The sequence below is a fragment of the Pogona vitticeps genome, chromosome 5, assembly GCF_051106095.1.
Source record: "Pogona vitticeps strain Pit_001003342236 chromosome 5, PviZW2.1, whole genome shotgun sequence".
Lineage (NCBI taxonomy): Eukaryota > Metazoa > Chordata > Lepidosauria > Squamata > Agamidae > Pogona > Pogona vitticeps.
The window spans coordinates 28,938,069-28,959,074 of NC_135787.1; the positions used below are offsets into that span (position 1 = coordinate 28,938,069).

At 39.3% G+C, this 21,006-nt stretch overlaps 1 long non-coding RNA gene across 1 annotated transcript in view; it reads left to right on the forward strand.

Annotated features, from left to right (window-relative positions):
- The first annotated feature begins 1,394 nt into the window (after positions 1–1,394).
- The window catches only part of LOC144583203 (uncharacterized), a 38,554-nt gene continuing 18,942 nt past the window's right edge, over positions 1,395–21,006 (forward strand). The window contains exon 1 of the long non-coding RNA XR_013536870.1: positions 1,395–20,407. This is a non-coding gene — a long non-coding RNA (uncharacterized LOC144583203). The remainder of the gene's footprint in view (positions 20,408–21,006) is intronic.

Here is a 21,006-nt window from a genome sequence, read left to right on the forward strand (position 1 = left end):
ACTCCATACCATACATAGGCTAGACCCCTTTATCATCCTTATATTTTCTAAATACCCCTCTAAACTCTGAACTCTTCCCCCTAAAGTGCAGTTGTTCTACCTCATTAATATTTTCTCTACTTTTTTATACCTCCTTTTCTCCCTTTCTCACAGTACCAGAACCTGGGATCCTCTACTGAAACAGAACAGTGGGAAATTCAGTAGAAAAAAACAAAGCACTTCTTCATAATTTGGGTAGTTAAACTGTGCGATTTGATAACAGGAGAAATGAATATGCCTCATCTTGGACAGGTGTAAGAAAGGAACAGAGAAACTCATGAAGGATGGAGCTATCAATGGCTAGTGTTCATTATGGCTATATCTTCCTTCTGATACAAAAGACAATGGCTGAAATCCCATTCACACAGTTCCATGAGCATAAGGCTGATGATGTCATCAGCCACTGCCATCTATCCTATCATTTTGTTCATACTGTGGCAACCAGCTGCGCACAGGAAACCCACAAGCACACGAGCAGCAACATTTCCTACTTACGCACCTCAGAAAAAGGTATAGAGGGTTGAAATCCTGTTGTGTAACTTTGTGCCCATATAAGATTGATGAAGTCATCCGCTAAGGCTGTTTTGGGGAAATTACAAGTTTAACCCCCCCCCCAACTTCCATGGTTCTTTCCTCCTGGGGGAGCCTTGGGGGCAGCTGTGGATCTTTAGTTCCCCAAAGTTGCTACTGCTGGCCCTGGTGTTGCTGCCAGTCCTGGTGGTGGTGATTTTCTGGAATTAAAGATACACCCACCCATCCCACAGCTCCCAAGGATTTCCTGAGAATGAAAGAGATCCTTAGGGAGCCTCGGACCCTGGTGTTGTTGGGATTAGAATCTTAATTTCACCAAAATGGCCATGGCTGATGACATTGTCAGCCTTATGTGGGTGTAAAGATATGCTACAGTATTTCAGCTGTTACATTTCTCTATACGTGTTCCTGAGGAGCATGTGTAGGAAGTGTTGCTGCCTTTATGCTTGTGGGTTCATAATGGGCAGCATATAATCATCTAAAATTTCAAAATACATCATTCAAACAGAGAATACTAATCCAGCATACGATTAACCACATTTAAGTGACAAATGTAGCTATTAGAATTATTTGTTATTGTTACACGCCATCAGAGAACTAGAAAAGATCATCATGGTTACATTCATCACTCAATTTATGGTGACCCCATAAATGAAGGAGCCCCAAAATGTTCTGTCCACAACAGCCTTGCTCAGCTCTTGTAAACTGAAACCTGTGGTTTCCTTTAGGGAGTCAATCTTTCTTGGATTTGGTCTTCCTTCTTTCCTGCTGCCTTCAACCTTTCCCAACATTATTGGGTTGGTTGGTTTTTCAGAGAATCCTGCCTTCTCAGGAGGTAAGACAGCCTCACCTTCAACATTTTTGCCCCCAAAGATAGTCCAGGCCTGATTTGATCTAGGATCCACTTGCTTGGCTTTCCAGCAATCCAGTGTATCCACAAAGCTCTCCTCCAGAGCCACATTTCAAACAAATCATTTTTTTTCCTGTCAGCTTTCTGAAATATCCAGCTTTCACACCCATACATGGTGGTTGGAAATACAAGATCTTGGGTGATCTTGGTCTTTGTCTTCAGTGACACAACCTTATACTTCATGATCTTTCCTAGTTCTTTCATTGCTGCCCTTACGAGTCTCCTGATTTCTTGGCTGTAGTCTCCGTTCACGTTGATGATTGAACCAAGGTAGGGAAAAAAATCTCTAAATATTCCGATTTCTTCATTGTCAATTTCAAAGTTGTGTAGTTCTTCTGTAGTCATGATTTTGGTCTTTTTAATACTCGGCTGTAGTCCTGCTTTGGCACTTTCTTCTTCATGATTTTTGTCTTCGTAATGTTCAACTGCAGTCCTGCTTTGGCACTTTCTTCTTTCACTTTCACTAAAAGTTGTTTCAAGTCATTGCTGCTTTCTGCCAGTAAGATGATGTCATCCGCATATCTTAAATTATTGATGTTTCTTCCACCGATTTTCACTTCTTCATCTGAATCCAATCTGGATTTCTGTATGATATGTACTGCATATGGATTAAACAGATGGGATAAAACCCACCCTTGTCTAACCTCTTTGCCTATAGAGAATGTTCTGTCTCCCTCCATATTGTGTCCAAACAGTAGCTTCTTGTCCAGAATACAGGTTATGCATCAGGACAATCAAGTGCATTTTGTTCAGAACAAGCCATAATTTCTTATGCTCTACACAGTCTAAGGCTTTGCTGTAGTCTATAAAGCTTAGACTAATCTTCCTCTGAAACTCTTTGATGTATACCAGTGCCCAGCAGATTTTTGCAATGTGATCTCAAGTGCATCTTCCTTTTTGAAATCCAACTTGAATTTCAGGCACTTAGATTCATACAAACTGTTAGTCCCCCCCCCCTTTTGTGTGTGTGTTGTGTCTAAACCCAGATCCAATAGAGTGCTTATGACATCATGGGGAAAAGGTTCTATATCTCTGGATGTTGTCTTATCCCAGGTGTTTTATAAGGTTATTCTGATTAATCCACAGACAGCTGGCCTGCAAGGCCTAAGGAGTGTATACAGAAACTAGTACTGCTAAAGGAGAGGGACTAAATCTCATTCTTCATTTCTCCTTTGGGAGCCAATGTACCCAGTCTCAGTATCCAGTCAATCTCCCTTTTCAACAGAGCCCTGTCAGAAACAGTACATTTTTATCTGATGCCCTTTGGTTACTTCAAGTTGTCCTTCAATGTCACAAGCATGGGGCATTTATTCTTCTAGACCAGAAGCCAAGCAAACACTCATACATATAACTTGATTAACCCTACATAATCACCCCAAATATTTCTGGTATAGATCCAATGGAACCATAATTCATTTAATATTTTATAAATTGACAAACACCTGCAGCCTTAAGGGAGTAAGCCTTTCAAAGCAGAATAATCAAATCCATCCCATGTCACTTTAGTAAGAGTTATATGTGGATGTTGATAATTTTTCAGAAGCACTGTCAGCATGCTTTTGAGATCAATGCCAATGAAATATTTTGTTTACAATTTAACCTCTATTTCCCCTAGTATCTGTGGACTTTAATGCCAATAGTGTTTACATCCAGCCCTATTGATCCAGTTGCAAATTAAATGGCAAACAAAAAGCAATTGTATTGTTCTGTCAAAGCAGTCTCAATGGGGAGCCGAATTCTTTATTAAAACAAAGATGTGTTGAGCTGGAATGAAGGGATAGTTTCACATACAGGATGGTTTTTACCCCTCCAAAACACTTTCAGCTAGATAGATCTACCTGATGAGAGTTACAAGGGTAATAAACGTGAAATAGTATATTGAATTTCTTTCCCCTGTTGTGAAGAATGAAAGAGACCCACTATCTTCTTCTTCTCATAAGACAGAAACACATATAAACGATAAACAATATTACAGATGCCAAACCTGAGTGTTTTGAAGAAAGAAAATGCAGAGGGACATGAAAACTGCTAAAATCTAGCAATTCACTTCCAACTGTTGTGGAGGTTAGATGGGGAAAAATAAAGCCCAGTTAATGAAATGCCAGGCCTTTCCCTAGAGTTGAAAGGTGCATCTTATAGTCTCCATACTTTTCTAGATGAATTGAGAGATGAGTGATAGACAGGAGCAGACAAAATTAAATCCCCAGCAACTGAGCTATGAGATGAGCTGAAGTAAAATCCAACCACCCAGCAGAACATAGTCTAAAGTTCTCGAGATAATCCTTCTTCATGGATCTCAATGCCAGTAATGCCAATTCTATGAAAGGAACCCATTCCTTCAACTAGAAGAACTCTCTCACTTAAGTCTCTGGATCGGAATGAAGAACTGGGCAAAGCCCCCCTCCCTTGTATGACTTTGCTTTCTATTTATCCTGTTCTCTGAATGGCTGGTCAACAAACGGCTGCAGCATTCTGAAGCTGCTTCCTCCTACTCCACCTTTATAAAATAAGTAAGGTAAAGGTAAAGGTTCCCATTGACATTTTTAGTCCAGTCGTGTCCAACTTTAGGAGGCAGTGCTCATCCCGTTTTCAAGCCGTAGAGCCTGCGCTTGTCCAAAGACAGCTTCCATTGCCACATGGCCAGTGTGACTAGGGAACGCTGTTTTACCTTCCCACTGAGGTGGTACCTATTTATCTACTCGCATTTGCATGCTTTTCAACTGCTAGGTTGGCAAGGAGCTGGGACAAAGCGACAGGAGCTCACTCTGTTGCGTGGATTCGATTTTATGACTGCTGGTCTTCTGACCCTGCAGCACAGGCTTCTACAGTTTAGCCCACTGCACCACCACGTCCCTTATAAAATAAGTAGGGACTATAATCCACAGGAATTTCCACACCAACACTACTTGTCAGATTGGAATACTTCCAAATTGAGTCATATGGTGATTTCAGGCTATCTAGGTTTACTAGGTTTTAGAGCACAGATTAGGCTCAGGGGACTGCTACACTTCCTAGGGTTAGCTGATTGTATCTGAATGCTGGACCCATTTACCTGGAATTCCTTTGTGCTTGTTTCTACTGTCAGTTGGCCCAGAAACTATGACAGGGGCTGCTTCCAATTCCTGTTGCTCCTGCCTTTGTGACAGCTACCCCCAGCCTCAGATTTTGGGCCTGAAATCTCAAGGAATTGCATGCTTCTTACTTGGCAGCCCTGAGAAAACTCTATTAGTCATCTTCTACTGTTCTTAAAATTGAGACTTTGTACCACTGGCAAAAATACTGTAAATGCCTTAAATCTCAGACCAGGTCAGGCACTTACTAATGTAATTAAATATGAGCCCAGCTGTTTACTAGAACTAAACAACATTCAGATGAAGAAATATGGAATGGGGAGCTGAGTCATAGTCCCCAAGAGGTACATCCCTTAATGGTCAGCATTAGATTGCAGATAGGTGACTGGGGTAAACATTCCCATTTGTGAACGCCTGGAGTAAGCAACCTCAAAGTACTATACTTTCCTGAGCAATATTAATTAAAGATTGTAAATATCACTGAGTTGAGTTTTAATTGCTGTCATTCAAAGCCATCAGATATTCTCCTAACTCTGTACCTGACTGAGCTTTAATTGCCCTCTGCCTGTTCTGTTGCACCTTTTGTATTTGCTTCACCTTTCAAATGGAAATAGAAATGACAGCACTTGCAAACACCCTGTACACTGCAGTCATTTCAAAATAGTCTTGGACTTCAGTGAGCATAATTAGCTTGTGTATTGTAGCTGGAGGCTAAGTTATAAAAAAGGTAGAAATATATTAGTGAAACAACAAAAAAAGTTGTGATTGCAGGAGGAGCTGCAGATTTTAAAAGGCAGGGAGTGCTGTAATTTTGCAGAAATGCTGGGTTTATTTGTTACTGACAGCAGCTAGCAGCTTTCTTCTGCCCCATCAACCTGCATTTCCTTTCATTTTAAAACCTTCCGCCATGACAGGCGTTTGAAAAGGTGCTGCTTTCCTGAATCACTTGATACTATCTTCCATCCTCACTTCATAATGTCTCCAGAGATGATACTAGTTCATGCTAGGAACATAAGCATTCAGAGAACAGCTGCTATTGATAGCAGCTTTGCTACCACCACAGAACTGTTAATTTTTTTTAAAAAAATTGGATGGGAGCCACTACCACCCCCCAAAAAATAAATGTATAGTTCATCTCCTCTTTCATAACACAACTGCTGGACTCTCTCCCTTTTTGTGGCCTTCAAATGGGACTGTGAAAAGGGGAGATGGCTTTTAGCTGTGTAAAAGATATGTAGTTTCTACATGCATGAAGAATAGGAAGGCTGCTGAAGAAAAGCCACAGACAGACAGGCGAAATGTAGCGGGTCTCTGGCCACAATGTGGCAAGAGCACCAGAGGCTGAGTGTTGTAGCTACATACTGATATTGTGGGCACCCAGCAATGGGCAGTAACAGTTGCCAAGACTGAGTTATATGTGGATTGTTGTTATGAAAACAGCAGTATGGAATGCACCATAGCCATGCCAAGCTTCTACTGAAGTGAACATGCTGTTGTATCTAATAGGGAGAGTAGTTCAGTGAAGTGACTACAAGGTGAAGTAGCAAGCAAGTGGACACCTGGACCACTTTCTTCTGGAGAAAGTGGAGCGAGAAAGAATTTTCCTTGCTAGAAAGTGGAGGGGGGAAGCAGGATTCAAAGCACTTTGATGATTCCTGCTTCCCCCCCCACACACACACACACTTTCCTCACAAGAAAGTGCTTTCCCCCTCCACTTTCTTCCAAAGAAAGTGGAGGGGAAAAGCAGGAATCATCAAAGTGATTCTTCAAAGCAATTCCTGCTTTCCCCCTCCATTTTCTTTGAAGAGTGGAGGGGGAAAGCAGGAGTTGGTTTGATGCTCATACAATTTGCAAGACAAAGCTTTTTTGAAAATGTGAACAAACCAGGAAGATGGCTCACATATAAGATCAAAAGGGAAAGAGAAAATTTAATGATCATTTTGCTTCTAGATAAGGAAGGGAAGGAAACCTTCAAACAGAAAAAAAAAAGAAATAGCCCAAAAAATTTATGATAACTTACACAAGAAAAAAGAAATACCTTTGCAGCAACAAAAAAGATTTTTGGAAGGAACCCTCCCCTGGAAGTTATCAGATAAACAGTTAAACATTTTTAATAACCCTATAGCAATGAACAAAATCATGGAAGCATGGAAAAAACAGAAAAATAGGAAGACACCTGGACCAGATGGGCTACACGCAGAATAATATAAAGCTTTCCAGGAAGAACTTGCCCCACATTTCAAAAAACTGTTAGAAGCTATTGAGACAGGTGGAAAAATACCTGAGTCATGGAAAGAAGCTCACATATCTCTAAAACACAAAACAGGAACAGAAAAGAATCAAATTAGGAATTATAGACCAATTTCCCTGCTAAATGTGGATTATAAGATCTTTGTTTCGATTTTAGCTAATAGGCTGAAAAAGGTTCTAAACCTGATCATACATAAGAACTAGACTGGTTTTCTACCTGAACAGAAATTTGCTGCAAATATAAGAGCAGTAATAGTTATATTGGAATATTATGAAGCCCATCCAGAAAAGCAAATGACACTAATTTTTCTGAATGCAGAGAAAGCCTTTGATAATGTGAACTGGGACTTTATGTTGAACCAATTAAAGATGATGGGCCTTCAAGGAAGCTTTTTTCAGGTGGTAGAGTCAATCTATTCACAACAAAAAGCAAGAGTCAAGGTCAATGGCCAAATGTCAGAGGAGATCCAAATTAAACAAGGCACAAGACAAGAATGCCCCTTATCAACCTTTCCTTTTTATCTTAACATTAGAAATTAGAATTAGAAACTGACTTTGAGCACACATTGAAAATTAAATATTTGGGAATATATATCTTTTAAAAACCCTTAAAAAACCAACAAGAAGTAACTTAATGAAAGACCATTATCTCCCAATATTCAAAGAAATACAAGAAAATTTGGAAAACTGGGGCAAACTGCAATTTTCAATGCTGGGTAAAATTGCAACTATAATGATGAACATCTTGCCAAAGCTTCTGAGGAATGGGCTAACCAAACTGCTTACAAAGTCTGTGCACTGAAATGGATAAAGGAATGGATTACCTTGGAGGACCAAAGACTCTTAAAATTGAAAGGGCACAAACAGAGAATAGGATGGCATGCATATATATGGTACAGCAAGGACAAAGATCAAACTCACTTTTCTGATCATATTGTAAGGAGAGCTCTAAACCTGCTTTGGCAAAAATTTCAGGGGCAAATATACAAAAAAATTCCGACATGAGTAGCACCTTTGGAAGCTTTAATACAATCTTCTCTGATCTCAAAAGAACTGAGATATATTTATAAAGAGCTTTTAACCAAAGATCAACAACTAAAAATATACAGGAGTTGAAGGAAATGGCTCTACCAACAAACTGGTGGGTGATGCAGAAATAAGAATAAAGGTTTTAAAAATATAAAATAATGGGCTTTTATGAAGGGAAGATACAGGTGGATGACATATGGATTTATATCAGTGATGAGATTTTACAAAAAGTATGTTTTTTGTTAGAATACAATTTAGGAGATGAAAGGGTCAAAGCAGTAATGATTAAATGATTAAAAAAAGCAGTAATGATTAAATGGGCACAAAATTTTGGTTATAATATATACATAGATGATTGGACTCAAATGTGGAATGATAACTATACATGGATTAAGCCAGTAAATATGAGAGAAAATAAAAGATGTTTTATAGATGGCATTTCACACCAGTAAAATTGGCAAAAATGGAGTCAAGGGCTAGTAACTCTTGCTGGAAGTGTGATAAACAACCTTGGACTTTTTTATACATGTGGTGGACATTTTGTTGTTGTTTAGTCATTAAGTCGTTTCCGACTTTTTGTGACCCCATGGACCAGAGCATGCCAGGTCCTCCTGTGTTCCACTGCCTCCTGGAATTTGGTCAAATTCATGTTGGTAGCTTCGATGACACTTTCCAACCATCTCGTCCTCTATCATCCCCTTCTCCCCTTGCCTTCACTCTTTCCCAACATCAGGGTCTTTTCCAGGGAGATTTCTCTTCTCATGAGATGGCCAAAGTATTGGAGCCTCAGCTTCAGGTTCTGTCCTTCTAGTGAGCACGCAGGGTTGATTTCCTTCAGAATTGACAGGTTTAATCTCCTTGCAGTCCATTAAGAGGTTCTTAAATTCCTCCTAACTTTCTGCTATCAGAGTGTTATCATCTGCATATCTGAGGTTGTTGATATTTGTTCCAGCAATCTTAATTCTGGCTTGGGATCCCTCCAGTCCAGCCATTCACATGATATATTCTGTATATAAATTAAATAAGCAGGGAGACAATATACAACCTCGTCATAGTCCTTTCCCAATTTGAACCAATCATTTGTTCTATATCCAGTTCTAACTGTTGCTTCCTGTCCCACATGTAGATTTCTCAGGAGAGGAGCAGATTAAAAATTATTGGATATTGCAGAAATGGATAGCCTTTCAGAAGCATCATTTGAAAACCCGAGAATATATGTTAAAGAAAGCTGGAAAATGTTCTATGATTGGGCCCAGAAACAAGTATTATAGAATATAGCATATGTTATGAATTTTAGTATGGTGACAAAGCCAAGGAGCCAAGAATATACTGTATTATTGTAACCACCTTCCTCTTTTTGTTAGTTTGTTTTTACCCCTCTACTATTCTTCTATATCTGTCTTTTTATGAGTATTGTTCACCTGTGGTTCATGGATGTTAGGCATCCTTCAGTCTCGAAAGACTGTGCTAACGTGCTCTGTATGGAGGACTTGGAACAGTGTCTCGTGTGGCTGAGGAGGCCGATTCGAGCATGACAATCCCTTCCACACTGGGGACAAATCCAGTCTGTCCCCTGTGCAGCTCCCTGATTTTGCTGCTTTTGTGACTTCCTCTTTGCCTTAGCCTGCTGGATAAGGGTCTCTTCAAATTGGGAGAGGCCGTGATGCATCGCCTGCCTCCAGACTGAATGCTCAGACGTCAGGGTTTCCATCTGTTGAGATCCATTCCTAAGGCCTTCAGATCCCGCTTGCAGATGGCCTTGTATCGCAGCTGTGGTCTCCCTCTGGGGCGATTTCCCTGCACTAATTCTCCATACAGGAGATCCTTTGGAATCCAACCATCAGCCATTCTCACAACATGCCCAAGCCAACATAGATATCGCTGTTTCAGTAATGTATGCTTGCTAAAAATTCCAGCTCATTCTAGCACTACTCTATTTGGAACTTATATGATGTAAAAAACTATTTAAAAAAAGAACAGCCATTTTGGATTAAACCAAGGATTTAATCTAGAAATTGGATTCTAATGTTATTTAGTCTAATGTTCTGTCGATGCAGTTACCAAGCATGTTCCACCAGCAGGGCATGAGTAAATCTGTACCTTCACCTCACATTCTTTGGCAACTCATGCTTTTGATAATGGAGGTGGTGAAACGGATAATCAGTATATTGCATTAGTTCAAACAGTAACTGTTTCTAAAGAAAATGCACTTTTGAATATGTATTAACTAATTTGAATGTATCCATAATCCCGTTGGATTAAATTAACTCTGTGGAGCCAGATGATGCCATCACCCAATACTTATAATAGTTAATTTAAATGAACTATCTCTCCGTTTTAGGCTCTAACGGCTCCCTATGGCTCCTTTTTGCCCTAGGGAAGTCTCTGGGAGTGTCAGGATGGGAGTCTAAGAGCAATGCTGGAAAACCATCACTGGGATTAGGATCACTGTAAAAATGCACATAACCTATAACTAGTATGTTAATTAGCAAAGGAAGAAAATCATCATTATCATCTTAGAACTGCAGAACTGAAAGGGACACTATAGATAATCGCAACCAGCCCCTGTCAAGGAGGTACAGTAAGCAATCAAACTCCCAACATCTGGCTCCAGTCCCCTAAACCACTGGTTCTTAACCTTGGGTTACTCAGGAGTTTTGGACTGCAACTCCCAGAAGCCTTCACCACCAACTGTGCTGGCTGGGGTTTCTGGGAGTTGCAGTTCAAAAACATCCGAGTAACAAAGGTTAAGAACCACTGCCCTAAACCACTGAGCTAACTAGCAGTTACTGAGCTATCCAGAAAAAAGGTGGCATTTTTAACACTGTATCCTTCCCTGAATAGAAGAAGAGGCCAATAAAGATTTTATCAAAATATTTTTAATTATAAAACACTTATGTGGCTTATCACAATATGAAAATTAATGTTTAAATGGTAGGGATTGGCAAGGTTTCAGTAACCATGTTCATATAGATTAATCTGCCCATTAAGATGCTGATCAGCCAGTCTGAGTGTTCCCAGGGTTTAAAAAGTTCTAATATGTTTTAACACTAAGGGTTGAATCATTTTAGGAGTTTTGTAAGTCAAGTGAGATTGATATCCTTGTAGGGGCTGACTGGTCTTGCTTTTCGACTTTATTTAATTAAGTAAGCAGGAGTTGGCTAAATTGCATTTTCTATCTTCACTCCACAGACCAGCCATGTAAGTATAAAGCTGTCACTGATGTGCTATGAGCACACGATGTTAATCTGCACAGAATAAATTGGATATCCATATATTTTATGACAATCATTGTTGCCAGCATGCAGGCGTTGTTTGAAAAGCACAATTGAGCCATATGTCTAGGTATTTCATGAGTAAATATTTGTAAAAGAATATTGGTAACACAGAATACAGAGTCTAAAAGGTAGCAATTCTGCATTTTTATTTGTAGCAGATATTACGGTATATAAATTCAACTCTCTCATAAGCAATATTAGGAGAAATTATGTTTCTTTGAGACATGTTCCTCAATTTGATATTAGAGAACAAAATATTTCAAGTGAAAATATGATAAGTCTCAGCATTAAAATTCAAGTGTGAATACTGTGTAACTACTTGTTCAACTGAATATCACTGTAGATTGTAAATTATCTTTCACATTAACATTTGGGAATTGTATGTAGTCCAGTGAAAGGGAAAGTTCAGATCCATCTACCTGGAAGTCGGAGCATACAAGATTGATGAATGCCAGTTTCACTTTCTCCCACATCTGAGTTTTGTAGAACTTAAGTTCTAAAAAACTCAAATGTGGGAGAAAATGAAACTGACAGATTCATCAAACGTTATGAAAAAATGGAAATGTGTTAAATTTGTATTAAAAACACAAGCAAACAAAAATATTCTCGGTCGTTTCTTCTCTACATATTTTATAGAACCATGTCTGTTGTTGTTTAGTCGTTTAGTCATGTCCAACTCTTCGTGACCCTATGGATCAGAGCACGCCAGGACCTCCCACTGCCCCCCGGAGTTGGCTCAAATTCATGTTGGTAGCTTCGGTGACACTGTCCAACCATTTCATCCTCTGTCATCCCCTTCTCCTCCTGCCTTCACATTTTCCTAACATCAGCGTCTTTTCCAGGGAGTCTTCTCTTCTCATGAGATGGCCGAAGTATTGGAGCCTCAGCTTCAGGATCTGTCCTTCCAGTGAGCACTCGGGCTTGATTTCCTTTAGAATGGATAGGTTTGTTCTCATTGCAGTCCAGGGGACTCTCAAGAGTCTCCTCCAGCACCACAATTCAAAAGCATCAATTCTTTGGTGGTCAGCTTTCTTTATGGTCCAGCTCTCGCTTCTGTACATCACTACAGGAACAACCATATCTTTGACTATTTGGACTCTTGTCGGCAAGGTGATGTCTCTGCTGTCACGGTTTGTCATCGCTTTCCTCCCAAGAAGCAGGCGTCTTTTAATTTCGTGGCTGCTGTCACCATCTGCAGTGATCATGGAGCCCAAGAAAGTAAAATCTGTCACTGCCTCCATATTTTCCCCTTCTATTTGCCAGGAGGTGATGGGACCAGTGGCCACGATCTTAGTTTTTTTTTTTGATGTTGAGTTTCAGACCGTTTTTTGCACTCTCCTCTTTCACCCTCATTACAAGTTTCTTTAATTCCTCCTCACTTTCTGCCATCAGAGCGATATCATCTGCACATTGGAGGTTGTTGATATTTCTTCCGGCAATCTTAATTCTGGCTTGGGATTCCTCCAGTCCGGCCTTTCGCATGATGTATTCTGCATATAAGTTTTATAAGCAGGGGGACAATATACAGCCTTGTCGTACTCCTTTCCCAATTTTGAACCAATCAATGTTTCCATATCCAGTTCTAACTGTTGCTTCCTGTTCCACATATAGGTTTCTCAGGAGGTAGATAAGGTGATCAGGCACTCCCATTTCTTTAAGGACTTGCCATAGTTTGCTGTGGTCCACACAGTCAAAGGCTTTTGCATAGTCAATGAAGCAGAAGTAAATGTTTTTTCTGGAATTGGACACCCACATGTTTTTCTGGAACCCACCCACACAGACCTCTACCTACACAAAAACTCCAGGCACCACCCACGACAAAGAGGAGGCATAATCAAAACACTGGTAGACCGTGCAAATCGGAACTGTGAAGCTCAATTTTTCAGCACCGAACTCCACCATCTGAACTGGGTTCTGCAGGCGAATGGCTATTCCAAGAATGAAATCAAACCAAGAAAACAACACCAAACTGAAGAGGAAAAACAGCCACTCACAAATAAAATATTTCTGCCATACATCAAAGGGGTCACAGACTGCATGGGGAAACTTTTGAAAAAATGCAACCTACAAACAGTATTCAGACACACCACAAAAATACAACAAATGTTATGGTCAGTAAAAGACAAAAGGGACCCTGTCACCACTGCAGGAGTATACCAGATACCTTGTGGACAGGTATATGTTGTGGACAGGTATATATTAGAACCACAAAACACAGCATGCACACCAGAATCAAAGAACGTGACAAACACTGCAGACTAAAACAACTGGAAAAATCAGCAGTAGTTGAACATACCCTAATACAAGCTGGGCATGAAATTCTATTTCAAAATACTGAAGTACTGGACAACACCAGCAATCATTATGTTAGACTGCACAGGGAAGCCATTGAAATCCATAAATACCAACAGAGCTTCAACAAAAAAGAAGAAAGTCTAAAACTCACAGGGCCTGGCTCCCAGCACTGAAAAATACAGCCTGCAAAAGGTCAATGAACCTACCCGGCCACAAGGACCAGAGATCATTGCACACAAAAGACCAGCTAACGACACCCATCAATCACAGTGACAGATAATCTCTCCCCCTTATCACAACAATACATCCACAACAAAAACGCACTGATCACCATAATCACCCAATCTCCTGGAAATGACAAAAGCTGTTCCCACAGCTATAAATACTCAACTATCCAACAAATTGCACCAGAGCACAGACAGAGTTTCTACTCCAGTCCTCTGAAGATGTTGGCCACAGAGACTGGTGAAACGTCAGGAAGAACAACCTTTAGAACATGGCCAAAGAGCCCAAATAATCCACAACAACCATCAGATCCCAGCCATGAAAGCCTTCAAGGTATTATTTCCCCTTTGGTTGAGTCAGTTTGACTAAATCTCTTGGTTCCTAGTAGGAGAAAAAAGGAAGGAAACCAGTGGCAGCATTGCCTACACACTGGAGGTTCAGCAGTATTTGATGTTACTGACTTTCAACCTCCATTCTCAGGTCAGTCTTGTATTTCTCCACTTTCATGGTCTCCCCACCTCCCACTATTCAGATACAATGAAATACAGTGGTGCCTCACATAGCAACGATAGTCAGTGCAGCAAAAATCACTGTAAAGTGATTTCGTCACTATGTGATATTAAAAAGCCCATAGGAATGCATTGAAACCCCTTCAATGTGTTCCTATGGGCTTCAGACTCAACTTTAAGCAAAAATCCTCCATACGGTGGCCATTTTCACTGCCCAGTAAGCGAGGAATCCATCCCACAAAACAGCAGGTGACCATTTTTTTTACCCGTGGCCATTTTGGAACCGCCGATCAGCTGTTAAAAAATCATCGCTTTGCGATGATTGGTAAGCGAAACAGGGGACCGATAATCGCAAAGCGATTTTCCCCATAGGGAACATCGCAAAGTGATTGCAAAAGCGATCGCAAAAAGTTAATCGCTATGCGATTTCGTCATTAAACGGGGTGCCCATTAAGCGAGGAACCACTGTATAGATACTTTGACATATATGGGTGGAAATCAATTGAGACAAGCTACAAATCAGCTCAAAGTGAATCAAAGGTGATTTATAAGACAAATAGTTTGGACTAAATCAAATCAAATGGAATCCATACACCCCTGTTCTGAGGCTAGAATGCCCTGAATCCCCTTTCTCTTGACAGGATTTGAGAAACTGTAGTTACTTCCCCCAGCTTTGTGCTGTAGTTGCTCCTCACAAGCACAGAATAAAAAAGAATTAGTAATTTTCTGACACATGCAGGTTAGTGTCCTATTACTAGTTCCACCTAAAATAGACCCAGGGTCTCTGTGGGATTTACACAATCGTCAATTTACCATTTTGTGATTGATTCAATGCTCCTATTCTAGCTGTGACAAAGAATAGGAAATTGGCTATTGTCTCATATTGCATTCTGCATTTTTGTAGCTCTTCAGAAGTGATCCTGTTATTTAAATACCAATGCTGTAATCCATTAACTGATAGGTAGGAAGATTATGACTCCATGAAGGAGGGTTGTTATGGATCACCTTTATATATAAATTTTTATTTATTTGATTTTAGGAAAAAGAAATGCAAACTCTTAATGTGGCATTTACTCTGAAATGTGCATTTTACACAAAAAGAATTTAAATTAGGAATCTTTTGATGACTGCCAGGAAGCAGAAGTTTATCTTGCTTCTTATGTGATCTGATTTTCATTTATAAACATATTGATATTCAGCACTGCAGGTGAGATGATACTTTTGATGACAGTAGCAATTCATACAGAGTTTGTGCTTCCAAATTTCCCAGAGAATGGCTTTCTATCGATACCACTTACAAACCAGTTATTAGTCATAATTTCTATAAATCTGACAATATTTTGAATGCATATTTCTACACCTTGCTTGTAGAGAGCCTTCCCCCCCCCTTAAGAAAACATATATATTCCATTTTACTATTGGGTTCGTCCTGCAGTTTTTCTGTTTTTGCTTGGTTTGCTGTTTTTAATTATTATTTTTTCAAATTGATTTATTTTTAATTTGGTTATTTATTTAATTTACCTATAGCCCACTTTGTTTATGTCTTCTGATCCCCCACCCATTAAGAAAACATATCTATTCCATTTTACTATTGGGTTCATCCTGCAGTTTTTCTGTTTTTGCTTGGTTTGCTGTTTTTAATTAATTGTTTTTTTCACATTGATTTATTTTTAATTTAGTTATTTATTTAATTTACCTGTAACCCACTTCATTTATGTCTTCTGGTCAATTTATAATCCTAAAAAGTCAGGACAGTCCACTAAATAACAACCAAAATGGTAATATAGCTACTGTAGTGTGTTAGTGTTAATATATTAAGATTTTAAAATAATAATAATTCCACAAGAGAATTGACAATAAAGGCAGTGAGGTGAACGTTACATGCTTGCCAGAACAGGAATGTCTTAGCCTGGTATCTAAATATATATAATGTGATTGGAAAATAGCAATCTTGCATGCATTAACACTGGGTATCAATGGGAGAGGGGCTTCACAGACTGATGGGATTGTCCTTTGCATCTAGTTTGATTGGTAAAGTTCTTTTCCTCTAGCATTTGAGGCAAGCCTACATCCCCTCTTCCTATTTGTCTGTTTGCTTGCTTGCATTATCTTTGCTGTTGATAGCACTTCTTTCTCTGACCAAGCAACAAGTATTGAGATCTCCTTCATTGCAGCTTTGAAATATAACCATATATATTTAGCAATTATATAAATATAGCCAACATATTTCTTATGTATAGCAAAGCCCAGTATATAGTGTCCCTTAATGAACCATGGGAAGGCAGACATTGTTTGAGAAGAGCAGAAACATGTACCTTCCCTACCTTTAGCAAGGGTAAGATAAAACAATAAAATACTCAGCCTTCATCCTGAAGAAATATCAAAGGGAAATACCAGAAAGGAATTTCAAAGAAACATTCTGAAAAAGGAATATCAAAGGAATACCTATTTAAACAGGGAACCTGCCAATTTAAATTACTCATTTTATGGCCCTTTGTGTGTTTCCTATATAGCAATGTAGACTGTCTTTACACACATTGCTTTCGTGTCTATGGCTGTCCCCATTGGTCAGTTTTGAATAAATGCTTTCCCTCAATATGCCTCATTACAAATTCTTAAGAGAAAAGTTCTCCTCATCTCCAAATGCTAAAAACCCTATGTTCCTATTGCCTTTTCCTTCTGACTGTAACCACACATGGTAACTGTAAGAGAAGATAGCTTTTTTTCTACTTCAAATGTGTCTTGAGTGACTTTATCATGCAAAGTGCTAGCTTATGTGGAATAGGAAACAATAGGGGTAATGGGGAGGTATGGGAAGAGGCTGATCTCTCCAACTTTCTATGCTGTTGCTTTTTCTACATCATATTCTGCTAATTAAAATGAAAAATCAAAATTTCTCTATATAATGAGGATGCCTGGTAGATATACAAGGCGGGAGAGCATTGTAAAGACCAAAAAGGCTTTTTCCTGCACCATAGTGGGTAGTGGTATCCAAAAAAGACACTGAAAAAAATGTAACCATAAAGCTTGGATTTATGGTGGAAATGGCTCCTTTAGGAAGATTAATCTTAAGCCATTTAAGAGTTTAAAGGTCAACATCTATACTCTGACATGGCTCAGAAATTGAGCAACCAGTGCAATTCATGCAGTTCTGGGATATGATGGACATATCCCAGTAGTTCCATTGAATCAGTGATGATCTGGTGAGACAGGTGATTCAAATGAGCCCATGCAGTTGCAACTTACTACCAAGATACTGCTGGATTTCAGCCAATAACAAATATCTCAGTATTTTTGGAAAGCTGGTAGTATCTCAAATTCTAAACATATGGTATAAGTATGTATAATATAGGGACATGGTGGCGCTGCGGGCTAAACCGCAGAAGCCTGTACTGTAGGATCAGAAGACCAAGCAGTCATAAGATCGAATCCATGCAACGGAGTGAGCGCCCGTCGCTTGTCCCAGCTCCCGCCAACCTAGCGGTTCGAAAGCATGCAAATGCAAGTAGATAAATAGGGACCACTTCGGTGGGAAGGTAACAGCGTTCCGTGTCTAAGTCGCACTGGCCATGTGACCGTGGAAGATTGTCTTCGGACAAAAAACGCTGGCTCTATGGCCTGGAAACAGGGATGAGCACCGCCCCCTAGAGTCGAACACGACTGGACAAAAATTGTCAAGGGGAACCGTTACCTTTTATAATATGATCATACAAATGAACCATCAATTGAAAAGGCTTTTAAACATAAGGTATAAATTTTTCCGCCTAATAAAGACACCAAAGATTTGCAGGAAAGGTTTCACTCCAAGGAGAACTTTTCAGCATAAGATAATGCCTTCTCAAATCATATAAAGAAGGAAACTGAAAAGTAAATAACTAGGAAAACCATCAAAGCATTGTCTCAGAGCTTAGTTCACAATTAAAATGTGAGCTTCTGTTGCGTCGTCACAGAAGCTGTCCTGGCAGCCAAAAATAAATTGTATTAATGCTTTCATCCTGCATCAAAATTTTCAGCTTTTCATAATCCACAGATGGAGAGACTATATGAACTGCAGTCTAATTAGAGCCATGATTTGAAATGGGGCTGTGCTTTGATATAGGAGCTTATTAATGGGCAGACTGAGTGAGGTTTAAATATAATGTGTACAATACTAGAAAGTAAGCATTGGAGAGCATATGGAAATTGGATGACGACAATTCAAAGAACCTGGTCTCTGTACTTTTGCTGGCTGAGCACAAATGAATATAACACATGCCTCCTGACGTTTATGCAGGGTGAAATAAATAATATAGAAAGTGAAAGTGTTATGTCTTCTACTGCCTAAACTGTCACTGAAATTCCTTAACCCTCCATTAGTCTTAGGGGGAAAATGTTACAAGAATCAAATAAATCAAACTTCACACTTACTTGTTGCAATAGTTCAACGCTGAGTTGTTTGCATTCATTTCACAAAACATGCAATCATTTATATCTCAAAGGCAGAAATGTTAAAAGGAGTGAATTACCATTTCATACAATGAAGACTGCCACTCTTTGCATCCTTTTGTTCAGATAGTTATCTTTTAATGCTACAGAATCCCACATACACCAAAGATCATTCCAAGGTACATAGTTCCGGCACTGTATCTACTTTACATCCATCTACTGCAGCATAACATAATTGAACAATCCAGTGGGATAGCTTTGCAAAATGTGTGTAAATATTGTTCTGTATTTCCTCAGCTAAGTTCCTTATGTGGTTTTCAGATTATGCAACTAGAATTCTGATTAGAATGAATACAAAATGTGAACATGTCTTCATCCTCCACTGCACAAGTCTATTGTGGATTTCAGTGGAAACATAGAGAACTGACTGGATTAGACCACTTCAGTGACTCTATTCCTAGTTTCTCACTAGATTGATCTGTAGATGAACGAGAAGTACAGCCATCCTCATTTCGGTGGAACCAGTACACACTTTGTTAAACACATAATGGTTGTGGCAATTAACTATGATCGTGCCTTGTTTATACAGTGGACCCTCGACTTACAGACGGCTCGACTTACAGACTTTTCAAGTTACAGACTTCTCTGGCCGCAAAATTTAGGTTCAACTTGCAGCCAGAGAATCAACCTACAGACAAGAAAAAAACCACAATGGAACAAAAATGGAACAAAAATGGCTGATTACGGGATTAATTGGTTTTCAATGCATTGTAGGTCAATGGAGACTCGACCTACAGACTTTTCAACCTGCAGCCACCATTCCAATATGGATTAATTCTGTAAGCAGAGGTTCCACTGTACCTGATGGGCACCCTGTCCCACAAGGATCAGCCCAATTTTACTTCAGCAAATCAAGTTCAATCATCTACAAATATTTTCATGGAGTTCTGGTGGAAAAAAAATAGTAGAGTCATATTAAACAATATGTACCTCTTCAAATCCTCACCTAGTGGCCCCATGGTGAAAAGTGTGTATTTAGCACATAGACTTATAGCCAGGAGAAGATTGCAGAAGCAATGTTCTACTTTGAACTCTTATTTCATATGGTCAGCTGAAGGCACATATACAGTGGTAAGATTGGAAGCAAAACAATATAATTTTCCTTTTAAAAAAAAAAGCTCATGGATTACTTCGTAACAATCTCTGTCTCTTGATTGTTAGTATGATACTATTTTGTTTTGCTAGCTATTCAGATTACATTACCACACTTATAGGGATTAAAGGTCAAGAATGATTCTACTGTGAAATGGCTAAGAGCTAGAGGCAAGCAGCATAAAATGCACCAATGTGAGCAGCACATTGCTATCTGTGAAAAATAAACCATAAAATACAGTTTGTTTTCCTTTAATCTAATATTTTTTCTTCAGCCCTTGTGTTTTGCTTTTCTCAATAGGACCATCCATCAATGGCTCACTGCTGCATATATACATTACTTTTGAAAAATTAAAAGAACCATTAAAAACCAGAGAGAGAAAAATACATTGTTCATCAGTGATGCAATGTGTTCATCTGTTTCCAATTCCTCTGGGATGTGTGTGGAATCAACAAAGATAAAATGAAAAAAAGATTTTCCATATTCTATGAGCAAGCTACAAATTATTCCCCTCCAAAAAGTATTAGCTTTTTTTTTGTTCTTTTCTTTTTTGCACAGCAAGAGCAACATATGATGAGTTACTGGATGTTATCCATTGTGAGACCCACGTTGACAAGCTTGTGGTAACTGCTGGATCTACCTACGCTAATAGAGAAACATCACCATGCCCCAGTGATCAATCAAAATGCCAGGTAGGTGGTGATAGCTAGAGGCCACAGGTGAGCAGTATACTTCTTGGAAGTTTAGAAGTGGCTACTGTTGGTTAAATGAGCTATGAATGTAGAAAACTACATTTAATGAGTCACAGTGTGTGGCAATCTGTCAGAGTAAAGGCAGGAGAGTAACAGAAAAAAAAAAGAATTGATCCAATAAAAGTGACTACACAAGAGGTGGAGAATAAAGATTGAAGCTGTGTAACCAAACACTGGCAGATGCAGTAACATATTAATCATCAGCTGCTTAAGGTGACCATAGACCCCAGGAACCATAGCTGCAGCTGTGAAACAGGAAAATCCAAAAGAAATCTCAAAGTGGGCTGCTTTTTTAGTCAACATCCATTCCACAAACTAGATCCTTAGTGGGAGCTCAATTGTAGTCAAATGCATGCAATTAACGTGAAAACATGCTGCAGCATAAGATACCCAATCAATCAGAAGACTGCAGCTAGCAATTCCAGAAAATAGGTAGATGCCATATGTAACCAAAGCATTGGTTCACCCTCCTTATTACCCCACACAAGGATGTTTTTCCTTCCTTGGCTCCTATTAATGGACAATTTTTGCACCTCTCC